At 40.3% G+C, this 14847-nt stretch overlaps 1 protein-coding gene across 2 annotated transcripts in view; it reads right to left on the bottom strand.

Annotated features, from left to right (window-relative positions):
- Positions 1 to 14847, bottom strand: part of Septin11 (septin 11) — a 100264-nt gene that overhangs the window by 49863 nt on the left and 35554 nt on the right. The gene's annotated exons all lie outside the window — the stretch shown is intronic.

Raw genomic sequence — 14847 nt, 5'->3', positions numbered from 1 at the left:
TTCCAGCTTTTGCTCACTAATTGGAGATAAAGAGTCAAGGACTTTCCTGCCCAGGTTGGCATGTACCACTAGCACTTGGCTTCTTCCTCTCCTCTGGACATGGACTCTCTAAGTGCCCACACATACCTCCTTAGATTCTTCACAACTCAGGGTACTCCCAACTCCAAAGCCACACCCTTCCTACAAAATCACCTCTCCCTCCCACAGTTCTATTTCATGTCTTAAGTATACTGATCCCAGGAAATATGAACTTGAGAAGTGACTACTTCATATATGCATTCAGCAACACACACGCGCGTGCGCGCGCACACACACACACACACACACACACACACACACACACACACACACACACTAACCAATTTGATAGTTTGCATTATTCAGGAAAAACTGTTTTTTTTAAACACATAAACAAGCAAACACTCTTCCAGATACATAAAAGAGCTTTGAGAAGCTCACAGTGGAGCATATATACTCCTTACAATTAATGCAATGTTGCCACCACCATAATGCAACATATTTAAACTTTCTCAGCACACAAACTGGCTCCATCTCATCCATTTACTGTGAAGATAGTGAGGCTTCTTTGCCTTCATCTGCACAGCTCCTAGCATAGGCTCTGCATGCACAGAACCCTCTCAGAACAGCCATGGAGGCGGGGCTTAGGTAGTTACTTTATACTTGGGGCCTTTGCCACTTTATCCAATGGCACTGACTGCTTGAGCTCACAACAACTGTGAGCATATCTTATTGGTGTTAGAATTCTTCCCTGAAGCCTTTCTCTCCTGGGAAAACAGAGCTCACTTGTGCTCCTCATATTACAATACCATGGATGGTTTGCAGTTCCAGAGAACACACTGAATGCCTTCTCCAGGAAGATTCCTGGTGCTGCGGCTATGTGGTCAACTAATTTCAATGAAATTAAAAACACTCAAGTTTTTAGTGTGGAAATAAGCTTCACAATTCCGTTTTTTTTTAATGGAAAAGAAAAATTTTGCACAAGATCACTTATGTTAATAATTTTACAGGTTGCGTTTTTGTTATCCTATTTTTATACTGTGAAATTAAGAATGATTAATAATCAATGAAAGAGACTCCATTTTCAAATTCTGATGGCTACAATAGCTATAAAAATCTGACTTTAAGCCAGGCACTAATGGCTGATGCCTGCAGTATTCAGAAGGCCTTGAGATCTAAGGATCATAGTTCAAAGCCATCCCAGGCAGAAAACTCCATAAGATTCTTATCCTCATTTAACCAGCAAAATGCTAGACATGGAGGTGTAGCTCCACTACTCCAAGTAGTAGAGTAGTAGAGCACTAGCTTTGAGCAAAAATGCTAAGCAAAAATGCAAGGCCCTGGACTTCAAGTCCACAAAAAGGTGGGAGGGAGGGAAGGAGGCTCATAATAAATGTTGTGGCTTTAATGAATTTATATACAATAGATTGCCTAAAGCCTATACCAACTCTAAAAATTCCGATTTATGTGGAATCAAACTAACCCAACTGTCCAAATACCATGGTGACAGCTGTAGGTTTGAGGTCAATGGGACAGACAACAGATGTCAAGTCTATGAATAGTTTGCTTGAAATCTGCCAACAGTGACTATGACTCCTTGAGCAGGACAGCATGGCGGGCAGCTAACTGAGCAGCTTCAGGAAGCTGCATAATGAGCAGCAGTCCTGGTGGGAAGACAAGCCTCTAAATACCTCCAATTTCTTCTGGTCCAGACCCTCACACCTGCCCCCTTCCTCTTCAGATACCTCAAAGGTTCAGACAACAGGTATTTTTAGGGTGTTTATACCACATCACTAAGCTTGGGGGCGGAGGATCTGAAGCGAGCCCTAGGTTATATTTAGAACGGTTTCCATCGCAGCTGCACAGTGGCTGCAGTGTCTCAGGCTAGCAGAAGCCATTGCACCAACCTTCACTTAGGCCGCATCACAGTATAGTCTAGAGAGCCACGGGCAAGGAGAACAGGCATAGGAGGACCATATACTACTGACTACATCCCCTCCCTATCACATAATTCCTTTAGTTTCCGGTGTAACAGGCGAGGCTATTGCTGTGGATTCTGGATCGCTGGATCTCTAGATACCAGATATCCACCCATGAGCCAATCCTAGGAAAGAATCAGTAAGTAATTATAGTTCTCATCCCAGAATCCACAGCTCAGCATCTCAAATTCTCACCGTTTTCCAAAACACGAGAAACCACCCACATACCCATGGAGTATTTTTATACCCATTGAAAACCACACACAAAATGAAGGGTTATAAAACATTTCGGTCTTGAAATTTTTGGAAATTTAAAGTTATGCCTTTGAAGTCCCTGTCTTATAAAATATTTTTTATAATGCAGTTTTTAGATTTCATAATTTGAACCTAATTTTCTATGCAAGATTAAAGGAGAGTCACTAGCAGGAGGCCCTAAGTTCAAGCCCCAGATGTATGCATGAGAGTCTCTGTTCATCAGTGCGTGGAAGGCAAAAAAGAAATAGGCAGTTTCCTCTGGTGCATTGGCAAGCTGAAAGACCAGACGGTACTGGAGGAAATGAAGGCAGCTCTGAGCAACTTACCTGGTGACTCACACACATCAATTGAACTGAATTTCTACACCCAGCATTTTATGACACTTGCCTTAGCTGTCACTATCCAAAAGAATGCAGGGTCTCTTTTAGATTTAAAGCCCCAATTCAAAGAACTGACTATTTTACATCACTAACTCATCACACACCTGGAAATGACTCCCCAGTTTTACCTCCAATACTGAATTCTTTGTTTGAGTTCCAGTGTTTTATTTCTACCATGAACATAGACTTCCTGGGCTGTCTTATCTATACTGCAAGCTAATATCAACATCTTTCTATGCCAGACTCATTCTTCTCTAGAGTTCCCTATTCTGTGGATGGAGTTTATGCTTACCTAAGCTTGAGATCACCCTCCTGCCACCACCAACTCCAGTCTTTAACCTCTTTCCTCTAACAGTCTCCCTTCCTTAATCATAACAGCCTCCATTCCTTCCTCCCTGCACACAGTCCAAATTCACTGGCCTGAAACCTCAGGTCTCTGAAACCATCCATGTCTCCATTTCTTTTGAAATTTCCTGCTTCTTCAGAAGGAACATCTGATACCTGACAACGCAGCTAAATTGAATCACTTCCTGTGCCGGGGACAAGCCAGGTGACTTCCCATCACAGAATAATGACACACAATTTTTTCTTACTGGAAATGCCTTATATCCCAACCTTCCAGTTCCCATTGATATTTTTACCTCCCAACTTATCTTTATTAAGAAATCAGTGAACGTTCTCCTTGCCAATAGAAAAAAAAAAATCCTGATTGATTAAAAGTGTCTCAAACTATTTGGTCTTCTATGGTAATAATAGCTAAGAGCTACTGATCATTTCCAATAACCCAGAATACTAAATTAATTAAACATAAATTAACTAATTTACCTCACTTAACAATTGTATGCAGTAGTTACTATTACCCAAACTCAACTTGCAAAGTAGAGGCACAGAAGTTTAATAACTTGCTCAGCTGAAGGGAAATGTGAATACAGGTAGTCAGCACCCAGAGGCCAGTCTTCTTAGTCACTGCTATCAAACAGTGATCTAAGCGGCTATCAGGTAGTCCAGGACAAGCAACAATGCTTTGGGCTGCTACAAAAGTCCAATGGTGGCTCATACCTGTAATCCTAGCTACTCAGGAGGCTGAGATCTGAGGATTGAGGTTCAAAGCCAGCCTGAGCAGGAAAGTCTGTGAGACTCTTATCTCCAATTAGCTACCAGAAAACCAGAAGTGGTGCTGTAGCTCAAGTGGTAGAGTGCTAGTCTTGACCTAAAGAGCTCAGTGGCAGCACCCAGGCCCAGAGTTCAAGCCTCACTACCAGAAAAAAAAAAAGTCAAAAGTCCAATGTTAACAGAAGGAGAAACTATTCTCTAAACCTAATTCTTGGGCAATACTAAAAGGTGGAAATTAGGAATTAGAATTAGAAATCCAAGGATATATGCACTAGTCCTGGTAATACTGACACCAGACTTTGATTTCTGCAGCGATGGCACATGAAGCCTGTAATAGCAGGTTTAGTTCTAACCACTTTAAAAACAAAAGTGCCAATACAAAGCCATAGTCAGTAAGCATAAGACCATAATTGATAATGCAGTCTGTATGCTAATCTATCTGGTAAGGATTTGTTATTAGATGATTGCTATAGCCCACTTCCATCTCAAAAGAGTTATGACTAAACTCAGATATAAGATTTTTAATTTGACCATTTCATTTTTCTCTTTTTAGAACTTCTCATTATGGATATAATAATTATTTTTTAATTCAAAAATACTACTAAGGCCTGAGTGCATGAAGCTCTGGGTTTGATTTCTCAGTACCACATAAACAGAAAAAAGCCAGAAGTGGCTCTGTGGCTCAAGTGGTAGAGGGCTAGCCACGAGCAATGAAGCTTAGGGACAGTGCCCAGGCCCTGAGTTCAAGCCCCAGGACTGGAAAAACTGGGTCCTGGTTGCTTATACTTGTAATCCTATGTACTCAGGAGGGAAAGATCTGAGGATCAAGTTTTGAAGCCAGCCCAGGAAGACAAATCCAAGAGACTCTTTTCTCCAATTAACCCAGGAAAAAGCCAGAAGTGGATCTGAGACTCAAATGATAGAGCGCCAGCCTTGAGCAGATAAAACCAAGCAAGAACATTAAGGCCCTGCCTTTAAGCCCCAGTATTGGCACAAAAACAAACATACTACCAAAAACACTGAGGGATTTAAAATGTTGTTTTTGTTAAACACTATGCCCCCCTCCCTAGTACATTTTACAACGTCACAGAGAGACAGGATATACTAAATGTAATACTACTATAGAAATAAAAGTAATAAATGCCATGACTTATGAGAAGACATAAGGAGAAGTAGCCCCTGGCTACAGAAAAGCAGGAGCACCTGTAGGTAAGCTGAGCTCTCAAATTTACCAGTGCACAAGACCGCATCTCTCAGAAGCCTTCTAGCTAAAAGTTATCTATGCTCAAATGGTCCCCTCACTATGAATGGACACCTGAAATTTATGGTCACAGAATGTCCAGAGGACTTGGCTACTGAGAAGATTATAACCCAAATTATCTAAGAATGTATGGCAACAGCTACATTCTGAGTACTATTTGTAAAATACCTTCCACAACCCACAGTCTTCGTTTTTTGTTTTTGTTTTTTTTTTTTGGTCAGTTGTGGGGCTTGAACTCTGGGCTTGGGCGCTGTCCCTGAGCTCTTCAGCTCAAGGCTAGCACTCCACTACTTGGGCCACTGTGACACTTCTGGTTTTCTGGTGGTTAATTGGAAATAAGAGTCTCACAGACTTTCCTGCCCAGACTAGCTTTGAACCTGGATCCTCAGATCTCAGCCTCGTGAGTAGCTAGGATTACAGGTGTGAGTCACCGGCGCTGGCTTCAGTCTTACTTTTAACTAGAGAAGGAGGGCAAAAATCTTGGCGTTTGACAGGCCTATGGGTTTGGTTCCCTACTTGCTTTTTTCTCCTTGTTCTGCCACCAGTTTAAAAAAAGAAAAAAAAAAGTAGCTCTTGACAGGGTTGCATTTACTAATGCCTTCCCCTAAACTAAGCAGAAGACAACCATGACTTCAAAATGTGAAATAAATTAGGAGTTTCAGTATTGTCTTTGGGCACTTTAGACTAAACAAGAAACTAAAAATCACAAAGGGAAGAACTGAGAAAAAAATAAATTTTAAAAAAAAAAAAAAGGAGGGCATGAAGAAAATCCACCTTCAGACAGGAAACTCTTTTACCAAGCTGGAAGAAAAACTACAGAATCACATTCCTGTTTGCAAAATCAGCAGTTTAACAGCATCAACATCCTCCAGGGCTGGAAACCATGCTGGATTCTCCATCTTCACTTTTGCTTCTATTTTAATCCAGCCCAGACTCTTGAAATCAATAAGCTTCAAGTGCCAAGATGGATTCTATTCCTTATACTCAAAGTGATCTCCCATTGCTTTTTTAAAACTAAAGGGTTTCGATATTAGATGTGGTAGATAGCTGACAGCCTTTGCCTATCTAAGGTAAGAGAGCACAAGGTGATGTTTTAATTGCTTCATTAAAACAAATTAAGAGCTCCAGGCACTGCTCAAGTGGTACAACACAAACCAGGCAAGAATAAGGACTTGAGTTCAAGCCCCAGAACTGCAAAAATAAAAATAATGCTTAAGATTCCAAAACAAGACCTAATTTTTGCCTTTGAAGTCAGAAATTACAATTTAACTCAAATTTAAAATATATACTTTGAGCTAATTCAGGCATTCCATTATAGACAGATATTTTTGTTTACAAGGACATGGTGATTGCATTTTCTTACAGCTCCAGTTTATAGATAATATGTTATATTGATCCAAGACAATACAGGCCTTATGTCTCTTCATCTATAAAGTAAGGCGACATAACCAAATGATCCTCTAAACAAAGTATGTGGTTCTAATGCCAATTCTCATGTTTCTTGAGACTGGAAATGAGAGATGCATAAATACAAATCTGTTCTTTTGCTTAAAGAAAGTCAATACATGGTGAAAAAAATTCACCTGAACATTTCCTTTCTGCTTGTTCAATTACAATAATTATGAATTAGGTATTTTGGTGGCTGTTGTTTTAGATTAGGGAGCTAAGGTGGGTAGCCCAGTGGGCAGAATGCCTGCATAGCATGCAGGAAGTCCTTAGTTTGAGCCCCAGCACTGGGGTATGGGGGGACAGGAAGAGTTAAGTACCCATTCTTTAATCTCCTGATTTTTTTCTTCTTTCAGGTGAATCCTCAGACTTTCAAAAGACTTTTTAAAAGGTAGATTTACGTTCCCAGAACAAAACCTAAGAAATAGCTCATCTGTATAAGTTTGTCACATTCTCAAAAAGAAAAGTAAATCTTTATTCAGGGCTTTCATTCCTTCAGCAACTATTTATTGAGTACCAATGTGTACTAGGTACCCTGGCAAATGCTAAGAATGGGCTGGTAAAAAGACAAGGCATTCCTGACGCATGGAGATTACTTAGTCTAGTGTTAGAAGGTGTTAGCAAAGTCACAAATGCATAAATTATTTATTTGATGGTGAGGAAACAGCATCCCTAAACTCATAGAGTGTTAGCATAGGTTGCACTTCTTCACACTCATCAAACCATCACAAACCGCACAAAGCACAGGGCACTATGCAACCTAGGAACTCCTGTAATAACTCAGTGTTCATGGGCCTTCACCAGCCTACGGGATATATAGCATTTACTGGTCCAGGCATTGTTAGATACTGGTATAGTAGACAGCACTTACGTACAGTCAATGTAAGGATTTATGTACTCAGATGAAACAAGCTATCTAGCAGCCCTGCCTGATGGAAGGAGGCAGAATGATTAAGAGTCAAGTACTAAGGGACAGATGTCTAACTTTAAATGGGGCTGAGATGACAGGATGAGGAAGCAGATAAAAAGAGGGGAGGTGTAGACCACACTCTTCTCTGTTTGCTCCCATAAAGATACTCACATGGAGAGAGTTGCTTAGCCCTTCTTTGTCTTGGTCAGTGATTACTTTGAGATCCTCTTTCCATGGTACATATGCCACTGAGACAGAGCAGCAAACAGAAGAGTGTGCTGACTCTCACATGGCACCCTTAACTAACCACAAGTGAATTTCTGGTATTTGGAAACAAATACCAAGAAGTAAGTTTTACCCAAATTCCCTGATGGATCCTATCTGCAAATACTGTGAACCTACTGCAATCTAAGGAGTATTGAATGGCTTTCACGTTTTCGTTTAAAGAAAAGAAGCTTGGTGGAAAAATGGGAAAGGCCCTTAGCTCCCATGCAAAAGGGAAAACAGTGGAATGCAAAGCATGGACCCAAACCACAATCACAAGAACTTAATCGAAAGGCTTTCAAGGCTAGCTAGTACAGCTGGGTTAACTTTCATAATATAAAATGTCTAAAGCATCTCATTACCAGTGAGGGTCACATTCCTAACGGATGATTTAGACAACATTTGCTACTCTGCTTGTCATCTATACCATGAAATCTCAAGGCTGGAGCCAAGAAAACCCTCAAGGGAATTGTCTCACTCTAGCAGCAAAACAGAGGGGAAAGAACAGTTAGCAAACTGTATGTTAGTGTCAATGCAGTCCAGCCAGAAGCTTGGACAGAGAGAAGGTGTGGCCAAAGATCAGTCTTCAGGTCACAAAGCCAGGTAGATCACTTGATTATTACTGGGTAACTGTCCTAATTTCAAGCACTATTTCAAAGTAACTTTCTCCAACAGCTTCCTATGAAAAAGCAGAGAAATGTAAAGCTTTTCTTTGGGTATGATAGGATTGTAGAGGAATTTTACTTCCTAACTATGCTTCTGCACATTTGAATTATTACAGAAGGAAAAAAAAAATCCCATCTACTGGTTGTTTTTTTTTTTTTTTTTTTTTTTTGATCAGTTGTGGGGCTTGAACTCTGGGCTTGGGCATTGCTCCTGAGCTCTTCAGCTCGCCTCTCTCTACTACTTGAACCACAGTGTCACTTCTGGTTTTCTAGTGGTTTATTGGAAATAAGAGTCTCACAGACTTTCCTGCCTGTGCTGGTTTTGAACAGTGATCCTCAGATCTCAGCCTCCTGAGTAACTAGGATTACAGGTGTGAGACACTAGCATCTGGCCCCCTTCTACTTTTATACTAGAAAATAAAAGTTTTCATATTCAGGGAATTTTAATAGCAATAATAAATGCTAATAAAAGATCTATTTTGAAGTAAATCTACAATTTTTATTACAGCTAATAGGTGACAGGATAAATAGGAATATATAATTTTTCTAAAGCCAAGACAAATTGAAAATGACACAAGCCAGAGCCCAAAGGCTGTGGAGAAAGTAGAGAGTATTTGACAAGTAAAGCCTTCACAAGGGCACTTCTGCTATCTTCTAGCTGTGTGATCTAGAAGTCATTTAACTCAGTTTTGTGAACTTTAACTATCTTACAGGCATGTTGCAAGAATTAATGAACATGCCGGGCGCTGGTGGCTCACGCCTGTAATCCTAGCTACTCAGGAGGCTGAGATCTGAGGATCACGGTTCAAAGCCAGCCCAGGGAGGAAAGACTGTGAGACTCCTATCTCCAATAAACCACCAGAAAACCGGAAGTGGTGCTGTAGCCCAAGTGGTAGAGTGCTTGCCTTGAGCTGAAGAGCTGAAGGACAGCGCCCAGGCCCAGAGTTCAAGCCCCACGACCGACAAAAAAAAAAAAAAAAAGAATTAATGAACATAATTCTCTATCCTAAGCTCATTTTTACACCATTTCCTTGGATGCTCTCATCCTTGTCCAGTTCCCTAATCATGACACACACCCACAGAGCAGTCCTGGCTCCTGGGCTTCCTTCATCATCTAGAGCTCATCATCCATCCATCTTCATCCAAGGTCAGGCAGCTCCAAGCAATGTCTGTCTGTGGAACTCAGGTATCTGGCTGGTCTGACTATGCCTTCAGTTTCATTTTCATTGCATTACAGGTGACATTTCTCATAGACCAATTAGGAAAAATACTATTGAAAAATAAAATAGTACCAGATAGTATTGAAAAGTATAACAATATTACTGAAACTGAACTGAGCCCCGGTTCCTTTTTATGGCCCTGGATTCAGGACAGAGGGAAGGGTCATTAATAAAATACCCACTAAGTGTGATCATCCAAAACTTGAATGAAGTAGGAACATATTTTTCCTATGGACAGAATGTTTTTCAAAAAGTCCATTTACACTCAAGAGGCTCGATCTAACTGAATGCCAAGAATTAACAGCAACAAAAAAGACATTTTCTGGTTTCCAAGAAAAGACCAGTCTTTCTATTGGAAGCTGAGTGACTAATGCCTCTAAGAGCCTCACAGACCTACAGAGTGCTGACCAGCAGAAACTCTTATGCTTGGGAATGACAAAGTCCACGTGTGCATTCCAGGGCTGCTCACAAATTTCACAGTACTCAGAGGAAGACAGGGTAGGAGGGAAGCAATCCAACGAACTGGCCAGAAGTATTTATAAAGGCAACTGTTTCCACATACCCCATCACAGAGATGATGAGAAGCCCCATGCCCACAGTCACCTAGGAAAGTTGATGAATAAAACATGGTGGTCAATCAATTATGTCAACCCCCAGCCCCTGGCTTTTCAATAGGATCTCAAATAACTCCATTTAAGATATATCCAGTCTCCTGTGAAGGAGAAAATCACATTGTTTTCATTTGAGCCCTGGGTCTCACTATGAAGCTCCAAACTGGCCTGGAATTCACCATCTTCCTGACTTAGCTTCCTGAGTACTGGGATTCTAGGTGTATATCATCATGCCTGGCCATTGGATCATTTTTATCCTTCCTGCCCTGCCTTTACCAAGGCTGTTTTTCAGACAAGCTTTTAAAGAAAATCAGCTGAAAAAGTTTTCCTCACCTTTCTATATCCTGTTCTCTCTCTCAGACATGCATTCAGTCCTCAGTGCTTCCCACTTGAGAATTAATGTGACTTAATTCACATACTTCTATTTATCAACTATATTAATCAGTAAAGAATAAAAGATGGACGAAGCACTTCCTTCCATGTGCTACCATTTCAATCACCGGATATAAATTAGCCACTTCCTTTCTGAAAGGTACTGTGTATTTATTTCTGTCCCTTTCTAAAATGACTAGGGTTTTTGTTTGAGGGGTGGTTTTTTTTGGGGGGGGTTATATTTGCTTATATATATATATTTGGTTTTTCTTTTCAAATCAAACAAACAACTCGAGTCAGTTCTAAAGTAGTCATAAACAAAATACCAGGACTCTGTCCCTGTCACAACCTGGCCACTTTACCTCCACATTCAATGCATGTTTAGCTCCTAAGCCAGCTACCTACAACACATGAGCTCACACAAGACTTCCAGTTACTAAAAATTGAGGCTACATCCAAATTAACCAAAGCCATAGGAAATGTGCTCTTAGGAAATAGGCATACAAATTAACATTTAACTTTGTTCTAAATATAGTACTGAATAATTATAGCCCAAACTCTCTTAAGCTTTTCTAAGAGCTTTATTCTGTCATAATCTCAGTTCTAGATACAATACCATTAGGACAGACAAAAGACTAGTCACATCAATTACTATGTAAAATATTATCACACACTTGGTGGCTTGAGACATACATGTTACTAGGTCTCAGTTCCACAGGTCAGGAGGCTAAGTATAGCAAGAATAGACTCTCTTGGCAGATCTTAGTTCATGCAGCTGCAAAACTAAGAACCTCCTCTCCTCACTGGCAGTCAGAAGATACTGTGCTGAGCTCCAAAAGGACACCAACAGCTCCTAGTTACATGGCTACCTCTATCTCTAAAGCCAGCAACAGAAACTTTCCCTGTGACCCTCATCTATGATCTCTGGGATCATCTGATCTGGTGATGAATACCTAGAATAATCTCCTAACAGTGATGCATCCTAATTGCAGGAGTGGTTAGCTTATGATGGTCCCAAATTCTGGGACATACAGAATACATACTCCAGGTAGGTGGGATCTTGAGGTCATCTTGGAATTCTGTCAACCAGAGTGTATAAGGTAATTTCTTCTGTGTAAATTTAATATAGGTCAAACCAGAGCTCAAGGAAGTTTGCAGGGGGAGGAGAAAGAGAAATTAGTAAAGGCACAGCAAATTGGATCTCTCTAGACTTATCAGAGCATTTCCTCTGTCTAAGCAGATGATGTTCATCTAAACATCATCTGAACTTGACAAGGGCACTGACTGGCTGAAGGCCTGCCTTTATAGGAAGTCAGTGGCTCTTGCCTGTAATCCTAGCTACTCAAGAGGTTGAGGCTCCTGAAGCAGATACACCTGGTGACTCTATAATCTCCAGAAAACCAGCAAAAAACAAAAACAAAAAAACAGAAATGGGGGTATCAGTGTAAAGTGTACATTCAAATCCCAATACTGGCACATATGCACACATACACACATGCATACACACATATCACATATTAATATGTGATAAGAATTCTAGGAAATGCATAGATCCTAAAGGAATTTTAGTCTTATTAGGAAGATAAATCATAGAGATAAAACACAAATGCCTTCAAAATCTTTCATGATGAAATATAATTCAAAGGTGACAGGGTTATATGCAAAAGGCTCACAGGGGCCAGCAGCAAAAAGTAAGTCTTCCTCAAAGGAGGTCAGATGTGATCTGCACCATGAGGAGGTGAAATATATACTGGATAGTTGCACAAGAACTGAAGACTGAAGGCAAGAAAAAAGTTGAGTCCATAGAAGAAGATACCAGGAAAAGAAAGAAGTCTGAAGGACATGGAAACCAATGAACTGAAAAATAAAAAACAAAAGAATAATCAAGAGGATATGACTTCGAATTCATATTTCAGTTAACTGGAAATATTTCTTCAGGTAAAGCACTATAAAGACACACACCAACAATAAACATTTACAGGCCCAGGATCTGTGGCTACATATTCAAGTGCTGAGTGTATGAGTGGTCTAGGAACAATTTGAGCAGACACATCTGTTTCCCGTCACCAATGTACTTATGAACATTCTTCCCACTTCCTGAAAGAACAAAGGAACTTGAGTATAGAATCACCCTCTATCTCAGGTTCTTACCCAGATTACTAGGCTGGGAAACCATCCAAATAGTAAGCAATTTGATACAAACTTTCTTCAGAGCACACACACACAAAAATGCCCATCTTGCAGAGACACTAATAGGTCAAACTCCACAAGTTACAGCTACAATTCCTGCCATTTTCTAACTAATCAAGCTAATGCTTTATTATTTCTTCCTTGCTCTGTTCTCCGAAGGATTAAAAAAAAAAACTGGGACCAATTAACTCTACAGAACAAGGACGACTTTCTGCTTAAGAGGTTAACTGCACATGGTAGAAGCATACATCTGGCCCTAAGAGAAAGCTGGGTACTGATTTAGCTTTGCTCATACATATTGGTGACTAGTTAGGAAAGCAGATCTTTGAGGTTATATTACAATTCTCCTCTTCTCTCAAGTGTCCTATTGATGGGTGATTTTAGATGTTGGCTTTCTTGTCTTGATCAGCTAATACAAAACAAACCTTCTTTTCACAGTCTGGTAGCTCATAAGAATTTTCCCACAGTCCCCTCCAACCCCTCCATTGTCCACTGAAAATGTCTCTTAAAAAAGCCTTTTCATTGTCATTATTGTCTGGGTAATATGCCTGAATAATCAAGTAGGGGCCTAAGCAGTATACTGGGAAAACTTTTATTTTAAAGAAGTCCCATCGTGTTGAGATCTGAGGATTGCAGTTCAACGGAAGCCTGGGCAGGAAAATCCATGAGATTCAACTCAAATTAACTACCAAAAAGCCAGAAGTTGTGGCTCAAGTGACAGAGCACTAGCCTCAAACACATAAAGCTCAGGGACAGTACCCAGGCCCTGAGTTCAAGCCCCAGGACTAGTCAAAAAAATCCTGTCTCTCTCAAAAACAGATGCTTAAATATGTAAGACAGCAGAGGTTTTGTTTCCAGCCACATTGTTCCCACAAAATACTAGGAGTTGGTTCAGTAGACTAGACTCTCACTGATTTCCAGTCCAGTTCCACATCTAGAATAATTCATTAGGGGCAAGGAGATATGTAAATTTGAGTGTCTCTGATAGCATGATTACAGGAAGGTATTAAGCTGAAATAAAACCTTGAAAGATTATAGCTTGGCAGGAGATACTTGCTGAAATTCATACATTCTATAGAGAGGAGAAACTGGCAAAGTATAAATGAGACCCAGGGTTAAAGAAAGACCAGAATCAGCCAACATCTGAGGCAATGATCCAAGTGCTGCCATTAAATTCTTCCAAAGGCAAATGGTTCATTAGAATAATTACTATTCAAGGAGCAAAAAAATGAAAGGCCGGCAAAGAGCAGTGATAATTAACAACCTTGGTAAAAACAAGAAGTACTCTGGCTATCTGAATTTGAGAAAAATCCAAGCCTCAAATCCCCACACACATAGAAAAGGTCAGACCATATTATCTTATTGTAATCATGACTACATACTTAAACCCCCTTTTGCCACAAATCCCCCAAATATATACAATTGGTTAGTTACTACCAGGAGTGGGCTTAGTTCAGTGTGGCAGCTGCAACCACGAATGTAAGGCTATCCCCCAAGCTGTCTTCTCAGTCCAGCTTCCCACCCACTCTTTAGCTAGATTCTAGTAACTCAGGAGATACGTGATGGCTCCAGCCAGATGCATGAACACCTGGTGGAAAAAGAAATTGTAAATCCAGACATATTGACAAAAACAAAATTGATAATCCTTCCGTGGGAAAGCTGAGCCCTAATAAAGGTGCCTCACACTCCACCTAATATTCTGGCACCAGGAGAGAAAAGTAGATAAAAGTAGAATGATGTTAAAGTTACCTAAAGGATGGATGCTACCTAAAAGATGGATGAAGGTTGAATACTCAGAGAAGGGGAAAAAAGAATGAATGCTACCACTTTTTTACCCAGAGAAACAAAGAGAGAGGGTCTAACATTTCCTTTAATCAATTAAGCAAAGACATTGGTGTGCTATGCACAGAACGAAGCATGGGTTATCATACCATTCCAAGGCTGCCAATTTTCTCAACATATTCTGTCTTTTACCAACACAACCAGTAGAAGAAAAAGCATTTAATGGGTACTTATTTGCCAAGCACCATTGCTGGCCCTTTAAAAGAAAAACCTTCCCACTTACCCCTCATAAACTTGTGAAGTAGATATTCTTGGCTCCATTTTACGGATGAAGAAACCAAAGCTCAATTAAACAGCAGAACCAGAGTTCAAAACCAGTTT

This window comes from Dipodomys spectabilis, unplaced genomic scaffold (assembly GCF_019054845.1).
Source record: "Dipodomys spectabilis isolate Male_0828 unplaced genomic scaffold, ASM1905484v1 ptg000043l, whole genome shotgun sequence".
Taxonomy (NCBI): Eukaryota; Metazoa; Chordata; class Mammalia; order Rodentia; family Heteromyidae; genus Dipodomys; species Dipodomys spectabilis.
Note: the sequence above shows the minus strand (reverse complement) of the source record. Positions and strands in the feature narration are given on the sequence as shown.